This window comes from Haliotis rufescens, unplaced genomic scaffold, assembly GCF_023055435.1.
Source record: "Haliotis rufescens isolate VD_foot unplaced genomic scaffold, xgHalRufe1.0.p SCAF_18, whole genome shotgun sequence".
NCBI classification, from domain to species: Eukaryota; Metazoa; Mollusca; class Gastropoda; order Lepetellida; family Haliotidae; genus Haliotis; species Haliotis rufescens.
This window is the reverse complement of record NW_025963868.1, coordinates 14,216,088-14,222,714: the sequence shown is the minus strand read 5'-3', so window position 1 is coordinate 14,222,714 and position 6,627 is coordinate 14,216,088.

Genomic DNA, 6,627 nt, shown 5'->3' with positions numbered 1-6,627 from the left:
GAGATAATTTAGGAATTGTCAAGTTATGTTGTCTCATGGAACACGCCACAAGATAACGTGAACATACATATAATGTGGTTCTTTTCTATCCTTTTAAATAGAGCTAATTTACTGATTTGTCTGATTTGATTTAAATCTGGCCGAGGGACGATATATCTTCATTGTCAATGTGTAAAATCTATTCCAGAACGTAGTTTGATGACGCTTTGTTTGTCTGAAAGGTGAGGTGAGGTGAGGTGAAATTGGGTTTAACGTCGCTTCCAAGATTATTGCACTTATATAGCGACGTGCATGCACGTGTATGTGTGTGTGTGTGGCTGCTTGTACTAGTCCGGACTGATGCCGATTTATAGTGCTAGCTCACTGAGATACCATGCCGCAGTTTAACATGAATACCCCACTCAGACACAGTATACTGACTCCGAGCCGACCAGTCCTTGTTTTAGCCCCTTAATGCCGAGCGCCAGACAGGGTAACAACAAGTACAATCTTTTAACGTCTTTTTGTATGACGCGGCCCGGCATCGAACCCTGGACCTTCCGCTCTCCGGGCGGACGCTCTGCCACAAGACCACGGAGGCGGTCTTTGTCTGAAAGGACTGATGAGGGTCAATTAATAGTATTTTTCAGGTGACCCTATCCTTTACAATGAGATTATTGTTTGAATGGTCTCAAGTATCAATGTTTTGTTAATACAAAACGGGTAAATGTACACTAAAATTTTAAAAAAGACCAACATCAATTATTATTTTAAAATCGGTCCATTGAATGCAAAAATCAAAGAGTATTGTGGTGAAAGTGTTTGTTTTATATTGATCAGTAAATTTCATTCAATAAACATTTTCTGCGAAAATATATTGGGAAGTGAATTTTGGACAATGTTAAAAATATGTTACTTCTTTACGACATTCTCGAAAATACGATACGAAAATATGTGCTTTACTTTTGTCCCCAAAATATCAATAAATTGCTATATTTAATGGAATACATCTATGTCGTTAATCACCTGCTTTTAAAGAATGACATTATTCAATAGACTATACTTAATCACTTGTCAAATATTTGTCTTTCAGGAATATAGATAACCAAGGTGTTGTTTTGAAAACGAAACCAAACACAATTACTTTCGCCAGAAAAAAACATTAAATATACTCTTTATACAAATATACTAAACGCATATTTGATCACATGTATTTCCTTGTTAAATCAATAAGATCAGCTGCCCCTGAGTATCATTAAGGTCACGGTCATTACTGTAGAGCCTGCCGACACCTTCCGTTTTAATCCTTCCCAAATTATTGAAAAGGTAACGCGAAGACACCGTTGCTTCACACTTCTTCAGCACGGACTCGGATAGAAATATATTGTAAGCTATCAACTAAATAGTTATGTGGATCGCCGTCGCGATTAAGAACATTTAATATTTCTTAGTGAAATCTTCGATGCGTTCTTCGTGTTTTTTTCGAATTGTCAATTTGAATCACCCAGTTTAACAAAATGAAATGTCAATCTTTGAACGTAAAGCAGATAGTTTGTTTGAAAAAAATATCTATAGCAAAGTATGCCGCCATCTTTGATGAAGATAACAAAAACTTACAACAGCTATCGGACTTACGATATCTTACGATATGTTAGGGCTACGATAGTTTCGAAAATAGGCTACGATAGCCTGAGCCTAGGATTTCCTTACGATAACTTTACGATAATTTTAGCGCTACGATCGTTTCGAAAAAATCTAGCTCATTATTATAGAAGCGATGCGTCTTAGCTGGAGCTAAAGAAGATACATTTACCTTAATAAAAAACGGGGCGCCTCAACTGATACTGACACATTTAAAGACCAATTCATTTCAATAACCATACAATTGGAAACGATAATGCCTGTATCGTCTAAGAGATCTAGATGGACCTCAACTTGAGCTAAAACATTTAAAGTACAACTCATTTAAATAGGAAGTGGCGCGTCTTAAATGGAATACATGAAAAGACTTACTCGTTATTATAGGAAGTGGGATGTCACAACTGAAGCTAAAACATACCAGACGAACTGATCATTATAGGGTTTCACGCATCTGAGCTGGTGCCAAAATGTTAAAAGACGCACTCATTATGATTCATTCACATTATTTCATGTACAATCGGCAAGTACTATCAGCGACAGCGACAGCGACATCAACATCCCGGCATCAACATCAGCACAACGTCCGACTCGCTAACAGCTTTCAACCTCCACCACTAAAGTCTCCACCTAAAAAGCCTACGATCCTACCACAATCCAACAAAGTCCTGCCCCCATTCTTCTTCAATAAATAAAAGCGAAAAAACTCTTTTCACATTCAATAGAAATCTCTGCTAAAAGCAGAGTCGATTGTACGATTCCGACTATGTCATGGGCATGTGTTCATGAATTACAACATGGGAACATACCCAAAGCAGCCACCATACCCGCCGCCATTGCTGGCGCTACCCGCCGCCGTTGCTGGCGCCAGTCATGCCCCGACGTTCATTCAGTTTGGACCACACACTATGAAGGCTCATACTTCAATGAACTCACACAAAGTGAAAGTCCATTCTTAAGTAATCCCTAAAACTGGAACCTCCCTCAACACATTACTTATATTATCTGACCTATTATCTACCCCCGCGTACTCTAAAACTCTTACACTTAGCAAGAGGATCAACACATTAATATAAAATAGCATTTATATTCTAAATCTATATCGACATAAATCCCTCCTTCACACTAAAAGTATTACTAAATGGCACATTTTTTTCAAACTCGACCCATTTAGACAAAATAGGTTCAAGAATTCACGGAGCCATTGCAGATCTAAACTCTGCAACTAAACGCCACAGTGATCAATGTACAAACTGCAAAACAACCGATGACCTTGACAACTGATCTTTATATCACGATCAGTAACACACTTCCGTTCGAGCTCTATACATCAAAATATAAAATCAGTCTAGCTTTACTCTTCAGGCCATTTAATGACAGTAGTCTCGGCAATTTCAAATTTCATTAAAATATATAGCAGATATTTAAGATTAATCTTTGACAAATCAAAATTCCGAACAAACCATATGCCATATAAACTAGTATTGAATCTAAACTCCGTTTCTGTATAATCTTTGTATGCATGTAGATGTCGGTCAGTGGGTGCAGGGGTTCAGCAAAGTCTCACCTTGTGAAGATTTGTTGATAAAAATTCCGAAGGACAAAGTGACACCTAACCTCACCCCTCCCTATTTAGACACTGGTACTAAGTTTGCGGTTGCTTACAGCAGACCAAACAAATACCCTTGTCGGAGTAAGATATTGCAATTAATACTAAGTTTAATTGATATTAAACCAACAGTTTGCAGGTTTCACAAAGAAAACAGAATGTATTGATGCTACTACACATCTCACAGCGGAGCTGGACAAGATACAGCTGCAGTGAATGGTTAAATCGGTCATTTATGTTCTAACACCTATGCCGTTGGTGTTTTCGCCATACAACACCTGTGATGTAAACAAGAGAAAACAGTTTCGTTGCCGTCATAACGGCTTCCTCAACACAATAAGGTAGTGTTAATAAACCATTTCTAAACTCCACCCGTACGAACAAGTGGTATATCATTTATCAGGGTTTTTTTAGATAATGAATGAATAAGTGTGGTTTTATGCCATTTTTAGCAATATTCCAGCAATATCACAGCGGGGACACCGGAAATGGCCTCACACGTTGTACTCATGTCGGGATTCGAACACGCGCGCGCCCACTAAACACAAACCGAATTACTTTTTTCAATACATTTTCACAAGGTGAATTTTGTCCAACGCCTCCACACATTGGCCAACAACATATGCATTCATACAGAGTATTTGCTGTGAAACAGACTTCAGAATCAATATGTTTTATGTACATGCTGTATTCTTCCATTTAATAATATGCTTCATTCATTGACGACATGGGATAATCTCCCCCCCCCCCCCCCACACACACACACACACCACACATACACACACACGCACACAGTGACAGAGAAGCGCTCTTACCGGCCTTGTGCCCTGGAGCTGTTTTGTATCAAATATAACATCACATCATCTGCGAATCGTTACAGCCACAGCGGTTATATTAACAGATTGTTTAATTACATATTGCTGCACTTACCATGTCGTTTTGCACAACGTCCTCTCCAGAGTGAAAACATACGGCATGGCAGGAAATCAAGCTGAAAATTGTTTCTTCGTGAAAAGTCTTCATAATGTACACGACATACCAAGGTTTTAAACGCAGGGTTCAAAGTAGCGCGTGAATAATATAAACATGAGAAATAGGGGTCTAAGCCCATTGTAATTTCGATTTTAAATGAATTCTAAACAGCTTGCTGACATTAATTTAACATGCACCGGTGCATTTGATAAAGTAAGCGTCGTCTGCTTCGATCCATAGAGTCTGGATCACGCGCAGGAAAAACTCCTGCAACGGAAGTGTTTCCCGATTGGCTAAACTCGAAACCGTGACATCACGTGACTACTCTGGTGAACACCTGCATGAAATATACAACACTTCTATCCTGATTTGACATTTGTTTATATAAATAATCTCAACCGACAAAGCTATTGGTGGTGGGGTTTGTCTAGCGAGGTTAAAGCGTTGACTCGTCACACCAATTCGCAACATGGGTACACCATGTAGAGTCGTTTTTACGTCCCTCTCCGTAATATGGCTAAGATTTTGTTCCAAATTTCGCAAATGATTTAGTAATAATAAATGGTACTTTTTAGCGGTATTCATCATAATAGAATGGAGATGTAATACAGTGGATGGTCGACCATGAGTTGCCAAGCGCCCTAACATTTTGATGCATTTTAATCATAATGATGATTATGAAAAAAAATTATCAAAGAATTATGAACAATATGTATAACGTACCACACGAGCAGAAACGTCTTACCTGAGGGTCGAAGGAGAGTATACCGAGGTGGATTTTTTTATGTAATGGAAAATTATTGAAAGAACTGTTGTTAAATTTGATTATGTCTATTAAACCATCTCTCATTCTGTGAAAAAGTAATCTGTGACTGAATGGTTTTGAGTAAAATATATTGGTTCGATGAAGGCTACGGTAGGAAATGAACTTGAAACCACATGACCCCTAACCACATGACCCCATTGAACCCCGATGTGTTGTCCGTCTTACAAAACATATTTTTTCTAGAAACAGAATGAACTTGCAGCTATATTTGAAAATGAGGATTACCCCCCCCCCCCCCTTGAATCCTCCTGTGTTGTAAGAATATACTGATCTGCAGACAGCGTATATGGCGATGTACTCCATGCATACGCATGTTATGTTATTACCCCGGGGGGGGCGGTCGGGTAGCCTAGTGGTTAAAGCGTTCGCTCGTCACACCGAAGACCCGGATTCGATTCCCGACATGGGTACAATGTGTGAAGCCCATTTCTGGTGTCCCCCGCCGTGATATTGCTGGAATATTGCTAAAAGCGGCGTAAAATCATACTCACTCACTCATTATTACCTCGGTCAATGGATCAGTGTGCAATAAACAATTATTCTCAGCTCCCGTCGGCGTTAGAAGGTTAACAACCACGTTGCCATCTCTTCCTGCCGGGCACATTCACTGCTGGGTGAACAGAGGCACAATTCCAACAAAGGAGACACCACATGTGCTGCATGTGCTTCAGGACCGAAGCCTTAGAAACTCTCAGGAACGCGGTCACCCATCCAATGATTCTCCGCAACCGACGTTGCTTAAAGGGCAAGTTCCCACGAAAATAAACCTATTTTCTTTACTCAGAAAGAGTTATCCCAAATATAACATTTGTTACATTTGACCACTTTCTAAATGGCATTGTGAATTCATAGCTTTCGGCCATGGCAGCCGTGCCAATCTGCACTTGTCAGAGGGGTACACAAAGTACGTGATTTAGACTTATCTACCAGTTGTCGGACTTTCATTATGCGGAAGCCTCGGTGGCTGAGTGGGTGAGATCGCTGACTTTGTGTGTTGGCGATTGGTGCCGCACTCTGGCAGTATGGGTTCGAATCTCGGACTGGACTCAACCCCAAAACGAAAGAGAATCTGTTCTTTACTAATAAAGTGTTATCCCAAATATAATGTAGTCTTCATAAAACATCTAATCCACACACAAAAATCATTTTCAGAAAATTCTAGATGAGCGTCTTCTAAAATGACAAAATGGACGCTGCGTTTGTTTTTGTTAACATTGATGCATGTAACATTACACTTACATAGCCATAACCATGGTACACGATATGGAGTCTGTACTAGGAAATGTATACAAGTTCTTTACACTTTAGAGAGATAGAGGGAAAACATTTATTAACTTAGATAGGGTGAATTACCGAACTGCCCAAGCTATATGGTTTTCAATTCATACCATCAAGTCTTCGGTATGATAAATAAAACAAAACCGGTATAGGGGTGGTCTCAAAAACAAAACTGGGAAGTAAAAGGATATTAGACAGCTTTGATACAGGGTGATTAGGCGTATAGTGTACAAACTTTATGAACAAAAGGTAACCCTGACTTGTAGTAGAATTTGGGAGGAATTAAAGATACAATTGATGTTAACTGCACTAACTATTGCCCTCC